Here is a 16,277-nt window from a genome sequence, read left to right on the forward strand (position 1 = left end):
AAATAATTGATAAGTTGGACATCATTAAAATGAAAAACTTCTGCTTTATAAAAGACAATGTCAAGAGAATGAGAAGACAGCCACAGATTGCGAGAAACTACGTGCAAAACACAGATGGGACAAAGGACTGTTATCCAAAATATACAAAGAATTCAAACTCAGCTATAAGAAAACAAACAATCTGAATTTTAAAAAAGGGTCAAAGACTTTAACAGACTCCTTACCAAAGAAGATACACAGATGGCAGGAAGTCATATGAAAAATTCTCCATTGCTGGTGTTATCAAGGAAATGCAAATTAAAGGAAGATACCACTACACACCTATTAGAATGGCCCAAATAAGGAAGACTGACAACGCCACGTGCTGGTGAGTAGGGGGAGCAGCAGGAACTCTCAAGTCTATGCCTGTGGAAATACTAAACGATACAGCTACTTTGGAAGATATGTCAGTGGCTTCTTAAAAACCAACAAACTCTTACCATACAATCCAGCAATCACGCTCTCTGGTATTCGCCCAAAGGAGGAAAACATACATCTACACAAAAATCTGCACACAGTTGTTAAGAGCAGCTTTATTTAAAATTGCCTAACTTGGAAGCAACCACGATGTCCTTTGGTAGGTGCACGGATTAATAAATGGGTACACCCATTTATTAGTAAATAGAATATTATTTATCACTAAAATGAAATGAGCTATCAAGCCATGAAAAGAAATGCAGGAAACTTAAAAGCATATTGCTAAGTGAAAGAAGCCAATCTGAAAAGGCTTCATGTTTTATGATTCCAAACTATATGACATTCTGGGAAAGGGAAAACTATAGAAACAATAAAAATAAATTAATAAAATAAAATAAAACAGCTGGTGTTGCCTAGTGTTGTGGTTGGGAAAGAGTAACGAACAGGCAGAGCACATAGTGCCAAGAGTGAACCCCCAGGTGAACTATGGACTTTGGGTGAGTATGATGTGTTAATGTAGGTTCATCACCCACATCAAACGTAGCCCTTGGTGGGCGATGATGGCAAGGAGGAGAGCTAGGCATGTGTGGGAGAAGTGGGCATGTGGAGATACCTGCACCTTCTTTGCAATTTTTCCATGAACCTAAAACAGCCCTAAAAACAAACCCCCGAAACATAAGATAAATGTACACTAATAAGCATGTAACTGAAATGCTAAAGTGAAAATTATAAAGATAGGATAAATATTTTTCTTACTTTCTTTATCACTCCTCAGCTATCTAAAGAGTTCTAAAGCCAGTCTGGGATGTACATAGGCTCTGGAATGCAAAAATATTTTTTTATGCCTTTCTTGAGGGATAAATGGCGAGGAATTAGGAGCTAAAGAAATATATTCAAAAGGAACAGATATCTATTCTTTAGCAGTTTCTCTCTTTAATAAAGAAAGTTAATAGATAAGCCATTATCAATATCCATGACATACAGTGAGGCATCTTACTTTAACCACTGTGTGAGCTACATTTAAAAATGAATATTGCTAAAGTCTGATACAGATGTACCTTTGTCTTTATCTTGAGTAAGAAAAATAGGCTCAAAGGTAAAATCGCCGGGGAAAAGATAGACAAATGCCAAGTGTGAGAAAGAGAATGGAGAGGGAAAATCCTCATAGATTAGACACTCAAGGAAGAAATGAGACAAGCTACAAAGAAAACACCATTCTGTAAATCTGTGTTTAAAAATAGTTTGGCTCTGCTCAAAATATTTGAAACATTATGAAAAGAAAAATAAATGAAAACTCGTTGTGGGAGTTGAAAACTTTTTGTAGGATGAGGCAATAAAACATAGAATTGCATCTGCCTATAAACTGTAGTTAATAAAGCACTAAACAGCTAAAGAATGTGAACTTGATGGGTATTTCCGATGGGGGAATTCTAAAATGCAGACAGTGTTTTAGCCGGGATGCGGTTGAATGTGTTTGATATCCAACTGGAATTATCTAAAGCAAAATAAAAGAATACGTTGGCTCCTATAATTAAACCACTGGGATTGGGCAGAAGCTCCAAAAGTCCTGATCACATGACCACCCTGTGGTATGGAAATGGTGTCATTCTGTTTCAACCATATGGAAAAAGAATGTGGTAAGTGTATTCCCCCAGAAGACTAATAAAATAAACAAATAGCTAAAAAATAAAATATGTCTGCCACATGACACACATCTTTGTACCATGTTCATTTTATTTTGCTTTTAAGTTAAAAAAAAAAACTTAATTAATTGATTAATTAATTAGTCCCTATAAACACTTGTTGAAGGATTATTACTTCCCTGGCACTATCCTAAGCATTTGAGAAACCTAACAGAAGCCTTTGTTTCCTTGGAATTTACAATCTACCATATTTAATTGTAATACATAGTTGAATATTCTAAGTTCCATAATCGTAGTATCAGAGAGGAGTGTTTAAATCTGCTTGGATGTGAGCGGTGTAAATGGGAGTCTGAGAGGGCTTTGAGTGTCATAACATTCAGGTTATATGATGTCTTTCCAGATTGAGAATGCGGATAATTTTATTGCTTAAAAATTTACAAGCTCAAATGCAATTGAAATCAGTCAGACATTAAATGCTTGTATGCATCAAGCAGACAGAACTTAGAAAATCTCCAATATCTGAAACAACTTTTAACCAGTCAAAAAAATCAAGCAAGTTTTAGAAGGCAGTTGGCAGGATGAGAAGCAAAGCTGATTTTTTGGTGAAGGCTCTAAACTATTAGATAAAAGACCATCTGGATCAAGGATTCAAGGCTTTAAAAAAAAAGTGTAAACTTTCTTATTATGAAGTTTAAATAGTTACTGGTAATAAAGCTTAAACTAAACTTCATATGAAATCATATTATAGTTTTCTATTTTTAAATACCTTATTCTTAATCTTATATTCTTTTAAAGTTAATATGTTAATGTACTGAGTGTTTTTATCTACATGTAAAATTTTCTTATAAAATAAGTGATCAGAAATGGATTATCAATACATATAATGATTAAAATATGTTTCTTTGGAGGACGAATCTATCAATACATTTTTCTAAATTATCTTTGTTCATGCCTATTAAGTTTATTAATAAAGTTTATACTCTTTAAGCTTGTATCATCAGTTAGTGGCAACTAAAGGAACAGTTGGCCTAGTATTTCAGATGGGAATAATCATCTGTCATCTTGCCACACAGAATAATTACTTTTAGTGACAGTAAATTCATATAAATTACACTAAACACACAGATAGAGCAAATCTAGCAAAATTTTTTTCTAAGAATTTGGAAAATTTTATGTATGAAATAAAATTCTGTGCTCTGTAACATATACCATTCAGTTCTATTCCAGGCCCTCTATTTCCAATGCCTAAAATAGTAACTGGCACAAGAACAGGCACTCAATACATTATATTGTTTTTTCTAGTCATCATTTTTTATTGGTATTTGTATGAAAGTATAAAAATAGCAAATCTTATATAGCACTTTTTATATACCAAGCAATTGTTCCAAGCCTTTTAAATTTAGTCCTATTAATAGATTATCTTAAATTAGAGATAGTACAGAAAATTTAACATAAGCAAAAAATTATATATATAAGCTGGCAATACCTCCACTTCATAAGTTGTTTCTGTCTTACTTTATAAACGTTTTTATAGTAATGTCCAATATAACTGATCATTAATATTTTTCAGCTTTTCCTAAAGATTAGATTTTAACTAAGGATTTAAAAACCACACCAAATTGAGAATTAAGTATAATGCTGATTATTCTAACATTCCAAATTTAAATACTGATGTAATATAGTAGACTCTTGATATTTTCAAATACCCAAATTTGTGAATACCAAAATTACATAAAATTATCATCATAGAATACGATAAAGCTTAAATTTAAGTTATATCTTTGGATACTTAATTATTTCATAAATAGTTGACCTAAGTAAAATGTGGAGTTATTTTTTTAACAAGCACCATACATTAGATAGTGTTACTTCCCTCCTTTTTTTTCATTACCAAGACTGGTAGTTGGCTTTTTAATTTCCCAAGGCCATTCCTCACAAAACAACAATATTCCTCCAAATCTCAAGACTTCCAACAATGACATTAATTATTCTAGGAGCAGTTCCCCAAAGGAGAGTGTCCATCAGTAAATTCAGTCCACTAAGCCCACTGTCACATGACTCACTCACTCTTGCATACTAGTCTTGAGGACTGTTCCAAACTCATGCCTCAACCAAGTTACAAATGATTGCATGCCAGGCATCTTCCTGACCACCTGTGAAACAGCAAATGTTAAATCTGCATTTATCAAGAATATACAGTATTGCCCGGCGGGGCGGGGCTCAGCTGTTGAGCATCGACCTAGGATCCAGGAGATGGCACGATTCCCGGTCAGGGCACATGCCCGGGTTGAGGGCTCGATCCCCAGTCAGGGGCGTGCAGGAGGCAGCTGATCAATGACTCTCTCATCATTGATGTTTCTATATCTCTCTCCCTCTCCCTTCCTCTCTCTGAAATCAATAAAGGTATATTTTTTAAAAGTATACAGTATTTAATAATAAATCAAACCACATTTAACTAAAAATGTAGTACTGAAAACTTCCTCGGCATCAATGTGTTATTGCGCAAGTAGCTCTTGCTCTCGCCCAGGCTCTTTGTCAAATGAGTGCAGACTAAAGTTCTGACCATCTTGAGGGAAGCTTAGACAAGGTGGGCAGTAGACAGAAAACCAGGTTAAAGGCATCTTGAAGGCAAAACTTAGGTCCCCAGGTCTCCAGTATTTTCCTGTCCAGTTTCCCCAGATTTGGCATGAAGCTAATGTTGAAAACAGTCTTCTCTCCTCGCCTTAGTTTCTATTCCCTAGGACAGTGAGTGATTCTCAAAGTGTGGTTTCAAGAGTTCTGGGGGCCCCAAGAAGGTCCCTTTTCCAACCACAGATCTGGGTGAGACCTGATTTTCTTACTATGCTTCAACCAAAACAATGTATCACAAAAGACTGATTGCAGAAGCAAATATTAGAAGCTGAGTCTCTTAGGCTAGACATCATGAAGGTGAAAATGTAAAACAATGCCAATCTTCTCCTTTTTGTTTGTTTGTTTGTTTATTTTGGGAAATATAGATTTTTGTAAATTTTTTAATGTTAGGGTGGAGTTTATTATAGTTGTTTTAAATAAGTTAATAAATAGCTATTTAAAAATATTCATACATTTAAATTTTTATTTAAAATATAGTATTAAAATATATGATCTAAATAAGCAAAAGGTCTTTAAGATTCTCAATAATTTTTAAGAGTGGTTTTAAGATCAGGAAGTTTGAGAACCGCTGCCCCAGAAGCAGCTTCAAAACCACGTCAGAAGTCAAACAAAACCCCATGAATCAACTCACAGGGAGCCCAGGGCGCTCTTCAGGTGCGCCCAGACATTAACCTCTCTTCTCATGACTCCCTTGTAAAGTAGCTCTGGCCATTCCCATTTGCTGATGAGAAAACCGGGGTACACAGACACTAAATAATTGTAAAACATAACCCAACAAATCAATGGCCTATTCATTTACCATGTGGAAATGTATATAGCCTAGTGGGAGTTAATTCAAGTCTAATAGGTTCCTATATGTATTAAGCACCCTTAAGAATGGTGACATAACCTTTCATAAAATGTGTTTAGGTTTGGAAGAGGTCATTTAAAAACTGACTGATAGGGAACACAATAGTATTGAAAACATTGGCACAATATAGTCAGAGGGGGTCACAGATGCTTTCTAATATGTAGAGCCTTTTCTTTATTTTTACAACTTCTTTTTCTTTTTTCCTTTTTCCTTTGCTTTTCCCCAAGTCAATTAAAATGCAAACAGGTTGGATAAGAGGCAGCGAGACAAGTGGGGCATGCGATGCCACGAAAATATGACGGCCTAATGTATGCAGGGGAAGTAATAGGAATAATTGGAGTTTTGAAGCCTGAGCATTGTGTGCTTTACCTTCTATCTCCCATTAAATCCATGGGTGCCTTGCTCTTTTTTGTACCTAAAATATCAACCTTTCTGAATTTTTAATAACTAAAACTTTGTAACACTTTTATTGAAATATGAGGTTGTATTAAATCTACCACTTGACTCTAACAAATCATTGTTCTTCATCTGAAATAATGGACTTTCACGTCTGATGAAGTTGATATTTGTTAATCCATACCTCTTTATCACAATAACTTCAATCAATGAAATAATAATTTCAAAACTGTATTTAATGTTCTTAAGTTTTCTCAAATGTTAACTGTATTGAAATGTTCAAAACATGTAGTGGTACATAAGCCTGTCTAAATCTTACAATTAACATAAAGTTGCAAAATCAGTTAAGAATTCAATTAATATATTTTTTGAAAGAGAGAAAATACTAAAATTTTTACCGCAAATTTGGGAAGTACATTTGTACTGCAAAGATGTATTGTGTTTTAGAATTTTTTTTTTAATAATCATAGGACTCTTTCAAAACATTTAAATGACAGAACTCAGGTGTCTCCCAAATTATAGTTCCAGCACTTTTTCATTCGCTATAGAATTGTACTGTTTGTGTATTTTGCCATTATCTGAAGTTTTGCACATAAAAAACAGAGCTCTTTATTCCAATCAATATTTATTCCTAACATGCTTCTTTTTTACAGCAGCCCTGTAAATCAGAATCCTGATCATCTCCCACTTGCATTATTTCCTCAGTCTTTTATGTGTTGGTTGATTTTTCCTGCTTTCCAGTTTCCTCCTACCTCCACTGAACCTCCTAAGGCTGTTTAGGAACAGTTTTATCATGTCCCCGTCACAGTCAAGCTTTTCACTCCTTTGTCCTTTGGATCAAGTTCAATCACCTCTGCTAACAATTAAAGATATCACCTGAATATCACCAACCTGTTCTCCTTATTCTACCAAGTTAAACTAAAATTAAGCTGATTTTATCATCCTTAGGCGTCAATTTGCAATTCCAACCTACAAGACTTTACATACAATTGTTTGCATCTGGAATGGCCTTTGTCTAACTTTTTGTAATTGGTACCTATTAGGCCCTTCAAAATTAGCTCATGGACTCAAAATTGCATGAAAGGGGTCAGGTCGTCTTGAGAACTAAACCAGGAAAAGGTCTGAATGGATTAGGATCTAGGCTGATTCATATTGAAGGTGAGATTTAAGACAAAATAAAGTTAGCGGTCAGAACCCTTTGAAACTATTGACAAATTAAATTTATAGTTATGGTTGATAGAGAAGTGGATTGTAGCAGATAGAACAGTGTCACATGGCTCAGGAGGCAAGTGACAATGTTATTGCAGCCACAGAATAGTTAAAAAGGAAGCTGGTTGCTTCGATAGAATTTCACCTTTATTCATTTTTTCTGTGTTGTGTAGTGTGTGTTTTTTTCTTTCAGTAACTCCACTGTCAAATAAAAAACACACAAATCCAGACTCAGTAGGAAGAGACTGTTCCAAAGTCTGGGGAAAGAGATTTCCTCCAAGGCCGGGGAAAGGGACTTGTGCAATAGGGGGACCTTTGTGATCTTAAGAACTGCAAGCTTCTCCAACCCACATGCCCATTAATAAATGAGTAGATTAAAAAGTGGTGGTACATATATACAATGGAATATTACTCAGCCATAGAAAATAATGAAATCTTACCATTGGGGACAGCATGGATGGACCTAGAGGGTGTTATGCTAAGTGAAGTAAGTCAGACAGAGGAAGACATTAGGCTTACTACAGGGGGAAGAGCTAATGTTTCTTCCAAGACATCATTGCTATGGGCATTAATGCCAGTAATGAACCAACTGGGAGCATTGATCATATTGATAACAATATCTGGAATCAAGGGTCAAGGTTCTTTACTATTGTGGTAAAACTAGGTCAGCTAGCTGCAAAGACAGATCTCTTTCTATGGCCCATAATACTCTTTCAAGATGTTGAAGAGAAAGAGAGAAGAGCAGAGAACATCTCCCTGTCACTTATTTCACCAGTGGGTTTGTTGTTGATACAGTACTCCCAGATGATTCAAACAGCTCTTAGGTAATGCACATTTTCAAAATTTCAAATAAATCAGAGCCTTGTGTACGGTTATTTTATAGCTCAGGAGGCAGGGGCGGTGGGGTGTAAAGCAGAAGTGAAATCCCTGTTTCCGATAGGTTGCTGGTAAGTTTCTCTACAGTTAGGCTGGTGAGTTTCTGCTCTTTGGTCTTATTCAGAGTTCCAGGTGTGTCCCCAGGAAAACTGGCATGAACAGGTAAAAGAGCAACAGCCTAAGTTACAGAATGGTCACACAGGACTATATCCAGCATGTAGATCTATTTTGAGTCTGGACACTAGGTAGGAAAGGATCCTCTCAACTAATAAGATTTAAAATTTTACCATAGCTTTTGGAAAAATAAAGATGTGTAAGTATTGTAGCAGCCAGAAAACAGAACAAAAAACAAATGATAATAAAAAAACAAAGCAGCTGGGTTCAAGAAATAGATAACATCATCCTATAACCATAAAAACATTTAAAAAAGTGCTGACTTACAGACCATTTACTATGTGCCAGGCAAGGTTGTGATCACTTGTCTTACTTCTTCCTATCTACAGACTTACAAAGTAGGCATTATTATAATCTCCAATTTATAAAATAAGAAACTGAGGCACAGGAAGATTACCTTGTCTATGGTCACATTACTATTAATCCAGCTAATAAGTGAAAGAGCTGGAATTCAGATTTAGGCTTTTGGGCTCTCTAACCAATATTTTGAAAGGTCCGTTATATAAAATAAAGCCTTGAACAGACTCAGCCCTGAAAGCCCTGAGCATGTTTATAAAGAAAAGCTGGGATCTTCAATAAAAATAAAGCCACCCTTTGGAAGCTGGTATTTGATAAGAGCAACTAGGAACATATAAACTGATCAGCCCCACTAATAAAGGGCTAGAACCCATTCCTTAATGAGAAAATGTGGAAACTTGGAATCAGAAATCACTGTACATCTTCAGTGAAAACATAATCAACTAGAATAAATGAATAACTTTATTCGTAAAGGAGGTACTGGGATGGGAAGAGAAATCAGATAGGTGGGAAGGGGACAAGCAATTCCATGCACCCTTTGCTGCTTTGGTAAGTCCACAGAACAATGTGGTCAGGAAAGGTTTCAGAGCAAGCGTCTGAACTAGGTGGACCCTCTCTGATGTTTACAATCAGAATTCCAGCACTCACTGTGGGCAGAAACAGACAAAATAATGCCCCTTACAAAATTCTTATTTGAAGGTAACATCCTGGCCTGTGGCTACCTCACGCTACAGAATAGATTGAAGAAGCAGAACGACTCTTCCACCCAGACAGGCTGAAGTTCAAACGTCACAGGAGTTAATAAGAACCATCTCAAGGCAAATCAACTTTTTCTGGTAAGACTCTGAAGCAATTAAGGCTTTTTTTTATCAGCAGGCTTAGAAACAAATATATCTCAATTTTGAAGAACAAGGCTAATAAAACTGGTCTAATCCTCAAATGTCACAGGTTAAGAGCCAGCTGCTCGGAATGCTTGGGCACTCGGGGTAACGACACAAGTCCTTCAGGCGGGGCTGAGTTCTCAGGAGGGCTAAGTTTCCCTCTTTAGGACTCTGACATTCTGTTGCTGGAATCAACTTCCATGAGGCTGAGAGCAAACCTTTGGCAACGGTTTCCCTGACTTGACCTTTACAGATTTTCTAAGATTCAGTTTTTTAGGTCAATTTCTCAATGTTCCTTCAAAAGTTATAACATATTTGGCATACTGTGCATACTTTGATGTATTATTTTTATTTGCAGGGATAACATGTTATTAGATGACTGCAGGCTTTGTATCCTCAATTAAAGTAAAAGTGTCTTTTAGGTATGATGTGCTTCCAAAAGTGTTTTTAATATAGCCATCTGATGTGCAACAGATGCTCCTGCATTAACTGTGTAGTTTAAAGAGATATTTTACACTTAAAATATGAAATTTATAAATATCAAGAATAAAAATTACACTTAAAATAAGAGATTTATAAAAACCAAGATAAGAAGATGAGATCATTATGTTTGTCAGAATCTTATGTTTTCTATCCTTCATGTTAATTAAAAAACGAGGCACCCAAAGTAACATGTTATCAATGTACACTGTTCAAAGACCTTTTAGAAATATACCAGAACCAGCAAATTAAATAAAGCACATCATTAAAAATTACCTTCATCATGATATAGTTACCTTCATCATCAATAATAAATCACATATATACAGAAAAATAATGGGTTTTTCATTTACTCTGAGTAAATCTTTTTATTTTGACAACATAAAGGACAATAATTTAAAATTGATACAGCTAAAAATATCAATTTTGAATTTCTGCACAGAATTTACCTGGTAGGGAATTTCAAAAAATAGAACTTTAGGAAGATTTGTTTTTTTAGTACCAAAAGAGAAGGGAGTTCTCTTAGGTCTGTTTGTCAAGATCATATCCTTTAATATTCTTTAAAAGCTTAGCAGGGTAGCAGGAAACCAAACCAAAACAAAACAAAAAACCATCTGTGATGGTTTCTGTGGTGATACAAAGAGACAAATCAAAAAAGCTTTTGTTTCCTTTGCTTTTCTGTTTGAATACGTCTGGGTACTGGTGCTTTGAACACACTTGTGTATCCCAGATGCCGTTCTGTCTCTTGGCCCTTAATGATGGAGACGAGATTAGCTCAGACCTAACTTCTACGCTTTGAGGAAATTACAACGTCCTTTTTAAAACTAGTTCAGGTTTCCACTGGTGCATCCGGCTCCCACTCTCTGCCTCGACAGAATCCTTGTGCTTCGGTCTTTCCCTTTCTGAGTTTCTTCACCTCTGCTCTGATGTTGACCATCGTGAGAATTCATGCCATTGCCATGATTTTTGTTAAACGCTTATCCAAGCCCTTTTGTTAGCTATGAACAGATCTTACCTTACCAAAGGTTTTAATAATATCCTAAGACTGAAGACAAATTGAAATGAACTGTTAGTCATAATTCCCTAGCTTCGTGGCCCTGCTCCTTAACCACCTCCCTTTCCCATCTCTATCTCCCCAGAGAATTGCGCCCTCTCTATGTGTAGGCATATCCTAAAGCAACTGTCAAGTTAACATGGTTTGGTCCTAAGAAAAATTTAAACTTCTTTCTAAATGATGGCTTTTGTTGGTATAAATCAGCCCCCTCCCCCGCTCCCCCCAAAAAGCAAAGGACTTGAATAGACATTTCTCCAAAGAAGACAGTCTAATGACTGACAAAACCTGAATGAAATGTACTTTATCCGTTAGGATGACTAGTATTAAAAATAGAAATAAAATAGCATATGTGGTTAAGGCTAATGAGATATTGAAAATCCGTGCATTTCTGATAGGAATATAAAATTAAAATGGGGCAGTCATTCTGGAAGATGGTACGGCTGCTCCTCAAAAACAATTAAAAATAAAATTATCATATGATCCAGCAATCCCACTTTTGAGTACCTACCCCAAATAATTGAAAGCAGGGTCTTAAAGAGATATTTGTGTACCCACAATCATAGTAGCGTTATTTACAATGGATAAATGTTCAAGAACCCAGCCGTCCCTGGACAGATGAGTGGATAAGCAAAATATGATATGCACACAAAATGGAATATTATTCAGCTTTAAAAGTGAAGGAAATTCTGTTATATGTTATAACATGGATGAAATTTAAGGACATTATGCTAAGTGAAATAAACCAATCACAAAAAGATAAATACTGTATGATTCCACTTACATGAAATACCTAGAGTAGTCAAACTCAGAGAGATAAAAGTAGAATGGTGGTTTCCAGGGGTGAGGGGAGAGAGGAAAGGAGAGTTATTGTTTTGAATATAAGGTTTCAATTTTTCATGATGAAAAAAGCTTTTGAGATGGATGGTGGTGATTGTTGCACAATGTGAGTGTACTTAATATCAATGAATTGTACACTTAAAAAATGATTAAGACAGTAATTTTTATATTATGTGCATTTTATCATAATAAATGATATAAAAAATACTAACAGTTGATGGTGAAATCCAGTTCTATATTTGTTTTAGAAACCTTAGAATTTATTCTGCTTTCACAAAAAACTTGAAAAACTTTGTTTTTGTAAGATTATAATTTTTATAAATTTATATTCTTATGAGATCTTTAAAAAATTTATATCCATGCACCGCATAATGATATTTTGGTAACAACTGACTGCATATCTGATGGTGGCACCGTAAGATATGTACATAGCCTGGGTGTGTGCTAGCCACACCACCTCAGTTTGTGTAACTACTTTATGACACTGGCATGAGGATGAAACCGCCCAAATGATGCATTTCTCAGAACAAGCTGCTCATGACTGTATAAAGAAATACCTAATCAATTCTTTTTCCATCAATTAAATTTTTGTTTCACTTACGATTTAAACTAAAACAATACAAATATTTCATACTTAGAAAACAAAATATTTCAGTGATATAGAAATTTATTTTTATTGAAAAAATTTTAGCTATCATATTGGTCTAGATTTTCACTTATGGAGTTGCTTTGTCATCTACATTTTAAGTAAGTAAGTAAGTCAATTTGCTATCAAATTAGAAATAAAATGGAAGCGAGTTATGCGTTATATTACACATGATTTACACATGAAATCATAGAATATTAAAACCTTGGCTATTTTCAACCAATGACCAGGTAATACTCAATAGCAAATGTGGCCCAAATAGTTTACTAACAAAATAAGTGAAAATAAATGTGATAGTGTTTATTTCATAATATTAATATAATTTTTTAAAATTGTGGTCTTCAATATTTTCATAAACACTTTGTAAACTAATGGGTTGAATCAATAGAAGAACACACACAAAAACAGAGGATTGTCCCATAAACTGGTACGGCCTCATGTAGCTGTTGTATGAATGTAAATAAAAAGTACTAAAGAAGAAACAACAGAAGTAGGGCTCTGATGACACTGAACTCTGAAAAAAAGTTTTGTGAACTATGTTATATGGAGTACCTGGAACGGTTTTATCAATAATGCCAATTATGTTTTATTTGCAATGACAATAGTATTTTAACTTTTTCATTAAAAAATTTAGGAGATTGGGGATTATTCACTATGGGGATTTACTACTTAGTCCATTCATACTGTAGGATGTGTCCAAGAGAATGATGTTTTATTTACATTGAAATTTACTGTAATTTCTAAATAGGGTTAACAGCCTTTTACAGTAATATTAATGTCAAAACATGAATACAAATTCAGTAAGAATTGCTCCCATTTATTTTGTCCGTATACATTGATGTTCGGGTCTATCCATTGATTTCTAAGTTATGATTGAATAGTGATTAATTTAAATATGTGTCAGAATTCTAATACTGTAAAGTCAATTTCTGACCTACGTTATTTTGATAACCCTTATTTGTGCTAGGAGATTCAGTGGGATGCTGTCAGGTTGATTGCCTTAACTTCATCTGAGTAATGTTCCAAAGCTTCATATTGGCAGGTGTACCTGTCTCCTGTTAACTATATATCCCGGGGCCATTTAAGCCTTTAGCGATTATTAATTGCGGCTCTTAGAGTTACACATTACCATATAAAGCTAGTATCAGGTCGTTTTCCCCCAACTTAGGTTTCTCATCACTTATCCTTGGAAGCATATACTCTGAAGTCATTTTTCAATGTAATATGAAGGAAGAAAATTGTAGGCTCTGTGGTTTTGATGGATTATGTTGTGCTTTATGATTCACTGCATTATACTATCCTTCAGCTCTCTCCTACATTATGTTTAGCTGAAACCTAAATTAGTGTCTGGTTTTTAGACTTAAATATTAAATTCAATTAAACTAAGGACTTTACCTACTTCGAATATGATGTGTTTTGTTTTTATTCAACCCCTAATAATGTAATAGGCATTATAAATTGGTTTGGCTTTCCATCTTTCTTCTCCAAAGACTTGCTCTACAATTTCCGAGCATCTTCTGCGTCTGGCTTGCTTTGCAGGGGCCCGTCGGTGGAGACTGGAGCGTTGTGGGGCGGGTGACACTTTAGCACTCTGCCCTTCTGAATCTGGCAATGGTATTTGTCTCTGTTCTGCATTTCCTTAACCATTACACAGTCACCTAGGAACAGAACCTGTGTCCACGACCTTAGGACAGTTTTCCTTTTGATCCTACCTAAGTGGTCTCCAAACCGTCACGAAGCTTGTCTAAGTGTGGTAGAAAAATGGCATCAAGATGTCACATCCTTTCATGCTCAAGTCCTGATGCTGAAGATGATGCGACGTCAAGGTCTCACCAGGAGAAAAGGGTGGAGGGGTGTGAAAGACAAAGGGGAAGGGAGAGTGCCGGGCATGGCATTTTTGGTCCCTTCTGACACAGTCCCTTCCCTCTCTCCTATTGATGTACCTTCCCTGCGTGTACACTGCTGGATTACGATATTCAATGTGGAGTTAAAACTGGGGAAGCAGTGAAAATCTTTCTTTCAGAGCCCAGAAGTATCGCTATTACTAGACATGGGTGATTCGGGCCCTGGTAACCTTTTAGGCTTATTTTGAAAATTTTAATGGTAAAGCAGTTGACATAGCAGAAAGACCCCAAGACACGGATGCTCTTCAGCCTCCGTCCTGGGCAGTTTTGTTAATTTTTCTCTCTCTCTCTCTCTCTGCTATCCTAGAAGTTACTATTAATTTATTTGACTTTCAATAAAATCTTAATGTTGGTGACTTCAAACTCTTAACTGCAGCTTGGAACTCCCCTTCAGAATTCAGACATACACAGCTCCTTTTCTCCTCGGATCTTCATTTGCGCTCCTAAGAACCCCCAGCTCATCAGGTGTGAACGGGAACTGCTGCTTTCTCTCCTGAGTCTGTTTCCAGGCTTCCCCAACCTCCTTCGCCTCGGCGACGGCCCGCACACCGCTGAGTGACCGGGACAAGGCCAGGGCCCGTCCTCACTCATTCCATCCCCTATTTCCACCTAAGTCCATGCCTGTATGCTATCACTTCTACCTCCAATGTTTTTCTACTATAAATTATTCACTTCTCTCTTCCTCCATTGCACGTGTGTCTCTCGTGGCCCCATCAGGGGTCTCTCCTCTTCCCTCCCACCCCCCTCCAGTTCTTTTCTTACACAGTTGGTAGAATAATCTTTCTTTTAAAATGTAAATTTGATTATAATACTTTCCCCTGCTGGAGATCGACCAGGCCTTCATTTGAATGTGGAATACAATTTAACTCTTTAGTGTGGCACTTGTCTATACTTTTATCTTCATCTCTCCATGTTAGCATCCATCACTGGCCACTCTGCTCCTCTTACTCTTCATTTCTGACTCTTCTTAAAACTTGCAGAGTATTTTCTGCCCTCAGGGCCTTCCTACAAGTCACCCATTGGGCCAGGAAGGCTACCAGTTCAGCGGGCCTACTCCTAAGTTATTTCTTTAAGAGGCCATCCCTGTAGGTTCTGCCAGGTTTTCTCTTCTATCCTCTGTCCTTTAACTTCATAGCAATCAAAATATGCTACAGTTAGTTTTGCATCCAGTTGCCTAGTGTCTGCCCGCCACGTTAGACCGTAAGTTTTACGAGGGGCAGGGCACGATCGTTTTATTCATCACTCAGTCCCCAGGGTCTAGCGCAGTGGCTACCACATGGAGGGGCTGTGTAGATAAATAGGCATTGACTAACATATATGGTCATGTATTTCAGTCCTCATAGTAAGTGTGTAGATTTTTCCCCCTGTATCAAATGGATTCCGAAGCAGGGTTAAAGGAGCCTTCTTTGTTAAAATCTAGCAATATGATAAGCATGCAGCCTTGTGGATCTAATATATGGATCTGAAATGATTGTCATTGACTAACTTTGTGACTTTGCAAAAGTAAAAAACATGCCAGGTCATTCTCCACATGTGAAATGAGAATATTTACCTGACCAGCAAACCCTATAGTATATTATAAGGATCACAGATGTATCTTATGCTGGTAAAATACACACAAATTTGAAGAACTATGGCTCTAAGGCTGTTAGATGTGAATTTGAAAATAGTGTGTAGTTTTATTGTGGTCCCTTTCTTCTATCTCATTTCCCCATAGTTTTAGATACCAGATACCTGAAGCTTACTATGACAGTTTGTAAAATAAGAGTGCAGGGTCTCTGAAAGAGAGCGAGGGAGGGGATTTAATGAGTACTCTAGTAATATATATGTGAATATATGTGTATTAGTGCATGTGCTTTGTGACTACTTGTGATCCAGGTACTGGAGATAGATCTGCCTGTAGCTGATTTTCGAGACCTAAGGCATGACTTTTATCTTTAATC

The 16,277-nt window shown here is 36.2% G+C and overlaps 1 protein-coding gene across 2 annotated transcripts in view; it reads right to left on the minus strand.

Annotated features, from left to right (window-relative positions):
* Positions 1–16,277, minus strand: part of SPAG16 (sperm associated antigen 16) — a 557,305-nt gene that overhangs the window by 106,473 nt on the left and 434,555 nt on the right. The window lies entirely within an intron of this gene.

This window comes from Miniopterus schreibersii (genome assembly GCF_964146895.1).
Source record: "Miniopterus schreibersii genome assembly, chromosome: 7".
NCBI classification, from domain to species: Eukaryota; Metazoa; Chordata; class Mammalia; order Chiroptera; family Miniopteridae; genus Miniopterus; species Miniopterus schreibersii.